Here is a 12,129-nt window from a genome sequence, read left to right on the forward strand (position 1 = left end):
AGACCTTCAAGTTGAGGTCTTCTAGGAGTGGTTTTGGAAATAATTGGTGACACTGATACAGAGAAGCAAGAGCAAGTACACGGTGCCCATAATGACTTTGGGACACATCACTGGTTCATAATCAGAATTTCTTTATAAGGAGAAACAAGCTGATACCACAGCCATAGATGAAGTGAAAATTCATTGAAGAAATCCATAGGGAATTTTTGCTTCAGCAATAAAACTTTGAGAAGATGATACACAGAGTGTAGTGTTGATTCCAAGCTGAGCCAGCTTGTGATACAGCTGTTGAAGGCTGAAGGACATAAATGCAATTCAGAGATGTATCAAACGAGGTTTAAAATAGAAATAAAGAAGGTCTTTAGTGCCATTATACTAGGCATTGAGAAGATGGCTTTAATATTGCAAGAAATTCTGGTTGCTTGTGTTGAAGGTGATTTTTAACTCCTGCTACTAAAAGAGGATGGAGTCTAATGTAAAACTGGAGAAAGAGGTGTGTGATTTTAATTTTCTGAGCACAATAATAAGTCACTAAATACGGTTTTTGTCACACTATAAGAAGAGAGGAAAGAAGGGAGAGAATAAATAATACAAAACCTTCCCTGGATGTATGAAACATTACCAGATCTTCCACAAATCCCAATCATGCAAAATCTACTATTAATTTGGAATTATCCTGCTTTTTGACTAGCCCTGCTGTAACCAGTTACTAATAGTTGAACTGCAGAATGAAAATACTGTGACCCTAAGGGAAGTACAGAATAGGTTTTAACAAGAGGCAGAATGTTTTCCCCAGAAGCTTCTTAGGGCTGAGCCAGATGAACAGAGTGAATGAAGGCAATTTATTTTTAGTGATACAAATCCCACTCTCTGTGTGGTACCCAGTGAGGCCACCTTACTGGCTTTCAGATCAGGAGAGGAAAGGACTGTAAGAGACTGAGGAGCTGCAGGCAGTAATGTGCAGTGAAAAAATGGATGTACAGCTCACTTGGCAGATATCATGGAAAGAGCAAGAGATTTTTAATGGTAACTAAATGGATGCTAGAGTATCTCAGTAGTTTTGTGGGGAAGCTTTAGGAGGGGATTTTGTATTTTGTGTATTTTTGGAAGTGGTTTTCTATATTCTGAGTCTCCATTTATACAACAGGCATGGAGGTCAGAACTATTTCATCCTGTCTTAAACCATGAGCAGAGTAAAGGATGAGATTTTAACTGGTGACTAGCCAGCTTTTTTTTTTTTTTGCTTTTTTTTTAATCATATGGTGTAGTGACACTGAAAAATATGAGCAGTAAGTCTGTTTTCTCAGGTTTTCCTAATATGTTTACTTACTTTTAAATAAAATTTTACTATGCTGAGGTATTTGGCAGGTTTTGTAGGAATTGGAAAAGATTCTTGTGCTTAAAACAGATGTTTTCTCATGATCCTGTGTTTGAGAGAAATGTTTGAAGAAAGATCTTTCTTCAAAATGGAAACTAAAAGAAGCAAGCAGCTGTGCTTTGGCTTTGCCCTGTTAGTGTTAGTCCTGGAACTTCAAGTTAGGCAGTTGCCTGGCCCCTCTTGCACTGGGACAGAGCAGTTTTCCACCAGGGAAACAAGCTCTAATGCAGAAAACAGTCTTTCCCATTCAGATGTACTCCTGGAGCAAATTCTCCTTTTGGACATGAATGCAAACTCTTCTTTCAGAGGGGAGAAGATAGAGTCAGAGACTGCTGTTCTAATGTAGTTCCTTATAAATCGAGTGTACTCCTCTCCTCCCATCTGAGTGCATTCTCTTTATCTGGTAGCTTTTCACTTGCATCTTTGGCAAAGAAGTTTCATTACTACCCTGCCATTTTAAACAACAGCAAAAATCCTTTGAGGTTTGTGATACAAGGTGGGTCTCCAGTATGAGAATGGCTGCTTCACTCTTTGGAGTACTTAAGGATGTTAATGTATCTTGATCAATATGCAATGCTAAACAGTTAAATGGAATTTCAAGTAGAGGCTCAGGCTGCTTGGTTACCATGGCAAACACAGTAGGAAATTCATGCCAAAGTTTGGAAACAAAGATACGCAAAAGAAAACTTGTAAACTGAAATAATCACTTTGGAGAGCAGATATACTTGTTTATAATTTATTAGAGTCTGCTTCCCAAAGAATACAGTTTTAAAATCCTATTTTATTAAGCAGATCTTAATTGCCAGTCCAGAGTTTTGCACAAAGGAGGCAATATTCACAAGCAGGGAAGAGTGACATTCTTTGTTGGCTTGCCCTCTAACTGTAAGGGCATTGAATGAATAGAGTAGCCTCTTGGAGACAGAGGAATTGAATTACTTAAGTACTGTAATCAAGGTTGACATATTTTCAGTGTGCAATGCCTTGTTTCACAGATGATTCAGTCTTGTCTCTCTAAAATTTGTCTGTGTTAATGATTATATGTATGTTAGATCACATACGTATGCTGTGTAAATATAAATATATGATCTTTGTGTATTTCATGGTTTGTCTATCTTCCTGATTGCATATATATCCTTTAATTACTTGTGTATATTAAAGATCTTGCCATATTTAATTCACTTTCCCACAGTTGTTTGTCTTAAGGCTTGCTACCTGTAACCAAGGTCTTTATGTGAGTATTTTAATGTGGTGATTTTCAGTTTGATAGGTTCCCTGTGTAATCAGCTTACTGTGAACACAGTATTTGGTATTGTAGTCCTGTCAGGATGTTGTGGCAAATCTGATCCTTTTGCATGTGACTTGCTGTACAGTTTTCCATAGGTGTGGTCACATGCAAATCGTGCAGTTATTTTTCTCTTTCTGAATGTAAACTAGTATGTATATTTCCGTGTATCTTCTCCAAAGTCTCATCCCCCAAAGGGAAGCTGTTACACAGAAAGCCAGTCTGTGGCTTGAGGGAGACACTACTTTTAAAGATTTTCTGAAGATCAAGGTTAGAGCTGGTGTTGGGCACTGTGATCAGGAGCACCTACCCTAACATGTGACTCTACCTCATCACTTTATGCATTGCATAACATGGATTGGAGATTATGGTAGGCAGTTGGAGGCTCAGGGAAAGCAGTTTAGGTTATTACTGAGAAACTATGATGAATTTGCCTCTGTCTTTATAACACTTGGTCTCTTGGGAAGGGAGGTTTGCTGTTGTTATAACTGGGAAGTAGTGTTAGTGGAATGTGAAATGTTGGAGGTGATGGAACAAACAGTTTATGAAATGGTGTTCAGGAGTTCTGGTTGTGAACAGTAACTTCTATATTGAATTACAGGTTAGTCTGCTTTTTGCTGACCTCTTTAAAAAGGACTTACTGAGCACTTTTTAATTAAAACAAAAGTGGAACGTGAAAACATCTGGAAGATTATACTAGGGCTTAATGCAAAGGAAAGTAAGAATTTAGAAGCCACAGGAAGAGAAGAATTGTGCCACTGATTAGCCACAGTAAATAAAATGTCTCATCCCACTAAGTTTAACATGGTAATTTATAGTTATGTGGTATTTCTAACTTCAGGAGAAGAAGTGAAAGGGGAAGAGCAGCAGAAGTTGAAGATGCACTGGTTTGACTGAGTAACGGGCCAGAGGCAGCTGTGAGAAACCTGGGAGGTGCAGTTAGGATACTTGAGTGAGCAGCAATGTGTGTTCCCACTAATCTCTTGGTGGCACACAGTGGAGGAAAATACTTGAGTCAGTTTGGAGCTACTACACAAGAAGAGTGGATTGATATTGGTGATTGCATTAACTGATTAGTACTTGAGTTCTAACAAATATTTATTTCTTTAAGAAATGGAATGGAGAAGAATATTAGAAACAAGAATTGAATAAATCATACAGCAATGTGTAAATCAGTAAGTCCATCTCTTCTTATAGGTCTATAAAAATGTATTGTTACATAGATATTCAGAGAAGTGGTGAAAATTGTGGCATCTGAAAACTTTTATGTAAATACTGAGGTCAGGACTAGCTTACTCTAGTAATCAGTATGAGTGCTGTGTATATGAGGAATATTAGACATCATTGTCTCTTCTTGGGAACAAGGTGGTGTTCAGTAAAATCAGAGTGGAACAAAATTCAGAAATTACACTTTTTTTTCCACATATTAACTCATCAGGATACCTTGCTTCGGTAATATAAGTGAATAATGAACAGGAAGTGGGAGTTAAAATCTGGCAATTTTTTCAATTCCATACAGTAGTTAATGCAAAAAAAAAAATCCTGTAAGTGTTATTGAACTTCCATATTTGCATTATAAATGACTTTGTGAAAGAAATCTAGGATGGACAATAATCCATTAATGCATCTGACTTCATGAGGTAACTTCTGGAACATATATCTGCCCACTGTTGAAGAAATGGTACTGGAGTAAAAAGTCCTTGCAAAAAAGTCCAGTGTGGAGTCCATGATTCTAAAGTATGTCTGTGCTATGACTTAAATTGGTGTCTTAATTGTTAAGCCAATGAGGAGGAAACCAGTGTAAAAATGTGACCTGTCACCCATGGTTTATAAATACCCCGAGAGATCATTATTTTGAACTTAAAACTGCACAGTGAGATCTCTTTCTTACATATGTTCTTAAAAAGAGCTGAGTAGGGGGAGAAGAGGAGGAAGGTGTCTGCATCACATGCACAACATCCGTGATTCTGAATCAGGGTTCTGCTGGAGAGGTTTTTATCCAGCAGCCTAAGTTACAGTAGAGCCAAAGTTCTGCAGACCAGGCACCGGGAAGAGACAATAATGCTGATATCAGAGCTTCTTCTCCCTTCTTCCTAATAAAAAAAAAGGCAAGTAATTGCTTAAACCAAAATAGAACATCTAATTCAGTTCATGTCTGTTGGGAATGTGTGATACAGTGACTTTATTCTGAGTTGTTTAATTAGCCTGTTTACAGATTTAGTGTGACCACACGCAGAACACTGGAGTCATAGTCTCAATTTCTATCTGAGTTGATCATGTCATTAACTGGCATCCACGATGAGGGGAACTTTGCAAAAGGAACTGTGGAATACCTTTTGTTAGCTTTTCTTCAGCATGGGTCTCTGAGGGATTGTTCAGAGGCTCGAGAGAAGTTAAAGCTCATGTATTCTTTTTGTCTCATAGTAAAGCACTGTTGTGCGAAGTGTGTAATTCAAGTGCTTTTAGTGAGCAAAGGGAGCTGGTTTACTTCTGCAGGTGTAATAAAAAATTGACTTTGTTCAATATGGAGAAACAAACACCTTTTGAAAAGTTACAGTGTCCTGTCACTTGCCTGAAGTTTTAGTGGTTTGATTATAGTGCAGCTGAAGATGCTGGAGTTGCTTGGAGTGCTTCTGGTCAACTCTGTGGAGTGGGCAGGCTGTTGGGTTTCTCTTGGAGATGCTGAGCTCTCAGACCTTGTCAGGACTGACCAGGATGTGCTCTGGAGAGCTGTGTCAGGGTCAGTTCTTCAGAACAGTTTGGGTGTGACCTGGCTCTTTGAGCAGCACTGTCACAAGTTGTGTGTTCTGGTCTTCCACTCTAAAGCAGCAGTGTCAGCATGGGTGAAAATTGAACCAAGTGAGTAAATAACACCTTGAACTGAAGATGCTTTAAGTTTCTAAAGGAACAGTTTCAGGGATTTCAGACCTCTCTTGGGTTATGACAGGTGGAGGCAGCAACAGCATTCTGTGCTCAGAAGACAGAGGGATTTTTGTGTGGAGGGGTTCAAAACCTTGTTCCAACTTCCCTTAACCTGCCTGGCCTGCAGTAATTCAAATGTGTTGGTATTCTTGGACTGTTTTAGTGCCCTTTGCTCAGTCTTATAAATGAAGAGTAAGTTGATGCTGTATACACCTGTGAAGTGAAGGGGTCTTGCAAACAATTTTTTTTGAGTCTGCTGTTCTGAGGTTTTGAACACTTCTTAGAAATAAAAATATCTACTTTTTCTAGGGTTATTGGTAGTCTGGTGCTTTCACCTTAGACAACTTTCAAAAGAATGTGCTGATCTATACTGTAACCACAGAAATGTTTTGGTTTATGGCCTTACTAAAATGGAGTTAACATTGTTATGATAAGCTGTAAATCAAACAGTCCTTTATGTGTGTTCTTTATGGTGTTCACATCTACTTTCTTGATCTTGTCAATTATATAACCATGGGTTCAGTTAATATGACACAGATTTATTTCAAACCAGTGTGTGCTCTTTGCTCTGCTTGAGTGCTTAGAGTAATTCTTCTGGAAACAGAATATGATTATTTTATTGGATCCTTCAGAAAACTGCACTGATCTCTGCCTAAATATGGATTTATGTCCAGTTATCTGGTCTAGAGCTTTTCTCTAAATGTAGGTGGTCACAGTTGTCTGCTTTATGAATAAATGCTTAAATCTTGTTAAGTAATGTTTTTCTCCTTTCAAAAGTCATGTATGTCTTGTATGGCCCCAAGTGGGAATTAAATCTAGAAGGGAGAAGAATATCAAGTAGCTTCCCAAATTTGCAAGCGGCTTTGTACAAAATTGATCTTTAAGACTTTGTTATGGATGAATTGTGTGGAACACTTGAAAAAAAATTAGGTTAAATAAAATTACTTGGTGTCCCTGTTTTACTAGCAGAGCTGTTCTTACAGAGTATCCTAGAAACTGTCACATGCCTTAAGTGTTCCTGTTCAGCATTTAATCAAGTGCTTTGTAACTTCTAAAAAACCTTCTGCAAAGATACAGGAACCCATTTATGAGGAACAGTATTGTGAGTGGCAAGCTATTGATGCTTCAGTTCATGGAGTTGGAAGATCAGCCAAATTTGAAATGGAAAACTAAAAATAATATTTTTATTGAAGTTTAGAAATGTGACTTTAATATAAAGCAGGTACATTGAATGCAATATAGAGACCTAAAATTTCTTAGCATTAATGGCTTTGCAAGGCTCAGGAGACATTTAAAACTACTGTGTGTACACACACAACACCTATTATGCAACCCTTGAAACTAAGCACATCACTCAGGTATGGAAAAAGCAGCTCACATTTATTTAAGAAACCTATTGTGGCTATAAATAGGGCAACTTTTTACACATGGTGATTATCTACTGGCTTTTTATTGAATCCTAATGAGAATTTTTACCCTTTTTTTCCCCTTTCTTTCTCTTTGGTTTCTAAGTGAAAGCTGAGAAGCTTTTAAACTATTTTAAGTTTTCAGGGAGGGGGTACTTCTGAAGTGAACATGTGTTGACCTGTACAGTGCCTGAAAGGTTTGTGTACCTGAAGGGATGCTGGATCTGAAGGGATGATGTGAGTTCTTGCCAGACTTTAAAATTTCTGCCGAGAAAGCCAACTCAGCAGTCTGTCAGCTTAGGTGCAGTTATATTTGTAGCAGCCAGTTTGCTACTGACAGGCTGTGGCACTGTCAGCTGCACTGAAGAGTGTTTTGTTAGGGCTTTGTACTTGCAGGAAGTGTTGCCTGGACTTTCTGTTGTGTATTTTATGTAAACTAAGCAGAACTTTTGCCCTACATCAGTGGTCTTTATAGGGAAAGACAACCAACTTGTTCCTGGAGTTTTTTTGCTTCCTGAATTTCCTTTATGATGCAAACCAGAGCTGTTAAGTAAGCTGGGAGTGGCCCTGTTGCTGCTGCTTTGGTTGATCCTAAGCGTAGGATTCCAGGGCTGTTCAGGTGGGAAGGAAGCTCTGAGAGTCTCCAGTCTAACCTGCCCCAAGCAGGGTCAGCTGTGAGATCAGATCAGCTTGAAACAACGGTGATGTAACTAAAAATTATTCTGTTGCTAATATTAAGTGATCTCTATTTGGGCTATATAACCAAAAAATCTGGAAGCTCGCTCCTGTGTTAATAAAGTGGAGTGTGAAGTATTGACGCTGGTATTTCTGTCACAAACTTGTGTACAGAAACAAGGAATGGAGTTGGCCAGAAAATTCTACAGAAGTGCCTGGGGTAGCTCTGCTTTCTTGTGTTCCTCAGTGGTCCCTGTCCTTTGGCATATCTGCAGGAAGGAGAAGGAGACCAGCACAGACGTGGAGGAAGAATAAACAAGTTTAGTTTTCCTTGTCCTTGCTATGCAGTGAGCAACTCAGGGAGGGTTCTGTCCTATTCACAGGAGATGGTGTAAAGCAGAGGGCTCCAGCAAGGGTTGCCTTGCCTCTTTTTTCAGCCAAATTTTAAAGAGCATCTGTGAAGTTCTAAGAAACTCACTTAGTAATAATTCTAAGAATTGATTTCTTCTGTTACCTGTACAGCATTATAACACAATAAGCATATTAAGCTCAGTTTTCTCTTTCCCTAGACCAGGGAGCATTAAATCCCTGGACAGCAAGGTGTGGAAGAGGTAGGAGGTTACAGGTAGTCAGTTACAAATTCCAAGCTCCAGAAATACTGAGGGAATTGTTTTCAAAAGTACATTGTCTTGGTTCTTGTGTGTCTTCTCTTTTATTGTGCACTAGATTTGTACATGCATAGGCAATCTGTAATCTGCTGTTCAAGATCAATTAATTCTCTGGACAAGAGAGATTTTCTTAAGAGGATTTTTTGGCAGTAAAATTTTTATTAAATGCTTCACTATTCTGTCTCAATCTCACAACTATGACCCATTGAAAGCCAGTCTCCTGGCAAATGTAATATTAAATACTATGAAGTATCTAATGGAAGCCTTTTCATGAATACAATTGAAATTACCTGGAATAAATTAATAAGGTAATTAATTTAATATCTTGGCAATGTTTTCAGCTTGGAAAGAATTGCAGCATGTATGACACATTTCATTCAAGTAAAATTTGCAGAAAGCTGCAAATGTAAGTTAGGAAAAGTAAAGATACAAGAAGAAATAACAACTGTCAAGGAGTGTGATTAAACAGTGACTTAAAATAATGTGATTCACTGTTTAGGTAATCTTATTATGAAAGCTCTAAGTCTTGGATCAATAAAATAAATCTTGGATGGATCTTTGGCTTTGACCTTAGAGTTACACACAGCTACAGAACCAAGGTTATTGATGCCCATCCTAATCAGGCATTTCAGACATCAGAATCTGAATGCTTAAAATTTGCTTCAAACCAAGGCAACTGTTTTTTGTTGGGTTTTTTCTGCCATTTTTTTCTTAATGTTTATGTAGTTAAAGCTATGATTAATATGTTCCATTTGACTGCCCTTCTACTGGAAGTCATGAGTCCAGAGTAAATGGGCTACTGTTAAACTGTTAGATTTTTTTTTTTTCTTCTCTCCCTCCCCAACAGAATGGGAATAGTTTTGTTAAAACAGTGTGCTGTGAAAGTTTAATAAATAAGAATAGGAAGTCCCTCAAACAGTTACATGGTTCATGTTTTATTTCTAGAGTATGAATTCATCATGCAAACCTAAATGTTCGATTTTTCTTCTGTGAGCAATTTTTCTTCTGTGAGCAAGTCTACTTCTCTTAAAGTAGAGTTTTAATCTCCTCAGAGACAGGACCTGGGAGCTGTTGATGCCCAAGGTACAGCAGTTTTGTTCACTGGCTTTATACAGGTGTGTGAGGTTCCAGTTGTTGCCCAAAAGCTGTTACTCCTTGTCTGTTTGCCCAGGGGGTGCAGTTCCTGTGTCTGAAGGAGCAGACTTTGAGCACAGGTACCAGGTGGCCAAGGTGCCAGTCCCAGAGCCTTGGTTAGCTGAGATGTGCTTCAAGGCTTGCACAGGGAAGGATGCTCTTGATATTCCTTGCCTTGCATCAGCTGCCCCATTGTGCTTTCAGTTGTGATTACTGAAAGTGTTGCTCTCATCCTGAATCATCCACAATTGAGGGAGTTTCTCAGAGTGGACAGGCTGGAATAGTGCTGAGTGTTTTTCAGAAGGAAATGTTAAAAGCATTGGGACAGGAAGTCCCAGATAGCTTGCTGCCAGCTGCCATGGTGAGGGTGTCTGCTTCTGTGTTTTTAATCTCCATGCCTGGAAACACTTAATCCCAAGGTTTTTTTGGGTTTTTTCAAAGTAGATCACCACTTCTAAGTGGGGGGCAGTTCATATCACCTTGCTCAGTAGGCAGTGTCAGATCCAAGGATTTGACAGTTTTTTATGGACAAGATCTCATGTAAAAGCTCTTCTTTGATAATGGCATCTTTCACAAAATAGCAAATGGGTTTAGTGGTGAGCTAATGAAAAGCTGACTCCCATGCATGATTGAATTTTATGAGTAAGCACTTCTCTTGTTCTTAGCAAAATCCAATAGCAACCTTCATGCAGAAATAAAGAAAATGTCTCCTAGTTGCTGTGCCCATTGATTCTTCTCTCTTTCAGTTAAGAGAGATGTAGACTAAAGCAGTGTTTTAGTGCTTGTAGATTTGACTTATCTCCATGAGACAACTGTGCTGTAACTGGAAGCAGTAGCTGCATGTAAATAAAAGGCAAGGCATCCCTGTCAGCAGAAGCCTGGTTAATTCTGGGTTGAATTAGTTTATTTATACTTCATTTAAGTTCAGACAGATTCTCACTGCCATCTGGTTCCCAGAGAACAGCTAGAATAAGCACAGTGAAGTCTGTGCTTAGATTTAATTTTTCAGAATTTCATGTGTTGCTAGGTCTGTTACCACACGATTTCATGCGACGGGGAACTTGTCACACCGAAGTTGTTGGACAACAAAAACAAAAGCTAGTGATGTAAAACCTCACCCAGACAAAAGAGCAAGGTGTAGTTTGAACATAGCCACCTATTTATTAATTCTTAGCTGCTTCAAGAGACAATGAGGATTCAGAGGAAGGTGGTAATGCCCGTGTCCTCTGCTGGCTGGGACAGTCTGTGGTTCTCTGCTCATTCAGTAGGATTCAGGCCAAGTAATTTTTACTTTAGAATGGATCTTTGTTCTTAGCATTGAGTCCTGCTGCAACTTCTGTCCAGAGGAGAGAACTTTGAGTCTCACAGGTTTGCTTTAATTCTGCTTTATTTGAGGTATGGCTATGTGTTTGTGTAGCTTGCTCTTCCAGATAGAAATGCTACCCCAATTCTGAGAGTTCTCTCTTGGCATCACTTGCTTATAGTGGTACAGGACAAGGGAATGTTACACAGTCTTAAGACATAACTGCAAGGCCTTTAGGATTTGATTTTTCAACTTCAGATCACAGATTTACATCAGCCTGTGAGCTGGAGAATGCTCTGTGGCAGGCATGCACATTATCCTGCCATCTCCCAGTAGAACTAGTATTCTATTTAATTTCTCCTTGAAGAGATATTGGTAATATTCTCTTTTAGCTTAAAATGGATCTCTGGACTCTGGGGAATAACCTTTTAGTCTGCTGACTTTAAAAATTATAATACCTCATCTCATTTTGGAGTTTTTAACGAGGAGACCGTACACCTGATTAAACTGGTTTATAGTATATGCTGCAAAACATAAGTGCAGCTTTAATACTGTTGTGTATAAGTGCTTGTCATGCATATCCTGTAGTTAAATTTGCCTTGGAAATGGCTCACCTGTGTAGCTGGTTAGGATTTTTCCCTACTGACAGGTCTAGTTTCTGTCTGTGTAGCTCTATGAATACCAAAGATGTGCTACTCTTCAGTCCTTGTCCTCCAAGGTTTAATGCTCTGGAGCAATTCTATTTTATGTGAAGCTTGTTTACTTTCTCTTTTATTGCTGGCCTGATTTCCTCTGACTAAATAACTGAAAAAGTATATATCAAAATTAGAATCTGAGCCCCAAATCACAGCTATGTCTGAGGCCTGTAATATTGTTTGAGTATCTGCAGCTTTCTAATTACAGACTCTGAACCTCGTAAATAGGGAGGTTAAAAAACAAGGTTGAACCTGGTGTATGATCTTGCATATTAAATGTGTGGGGTTTAATCTCTGGATGATGAAAGATTTAGTTGTCTGTTCAGAAGTGATATGGGGATAAACATGGGTGACACAAGTGAGGGAGCATTTTAAATTGCTTTTCTGTTCCTTTTGATTCTTCTGACACTTAGTGCTAGATCTTAATTTGTTTATATTGAAATTCCTCAGTTTTGTTAGCACTTATTTTGTCTGAGCTATATTTGAGTTTTGTTTTCAGAAGTAAATTACTTTGTAGCTCATTGGTGTAAAATGCATTTTATAATCACAGGACCAGTATCTTGAATCACTGTTCTTAGAAAGTGCTCTCTTAGGAGCTGGTTGATCATTTTTTGTGATTATGGAGAACAATATCATTTGTTTGCCTGTTATTAAAAGATAGACTTA

The 12,129-nt window shown here is 38.5% G+C and overlaps 1 protein-coding gene across 15 annotated transcripts in view; it reads left to right on the forward strand.

Moving 5' to 3' along the window:
- The window catches only part of WDR20 (WD repeat domain 20), a 45,957-nt gene that overhangs the window by 15,138 nt on the left and 18,690 nt on the right, over nucleotides 1-12,129 (forward strand). The window lies entirely within an intron of this gene.

The sequence above is a fragment of the Agelaius phoeniceus genome, chromosome 6 (assembly GCF_051311805.1).
Source record: "Agelaius phoeniceus isolate bAgePho1 chromosome 6, bAgePho1.hap1, whole genome shotgun sequence".
Taxonomy (NCBI): domain Eukaryota; kingdom Metazoa; phylum Chordata; class Aves; order Passeriformes; family Icteridae; genus Agelaius; species Agelaius phoeniceus.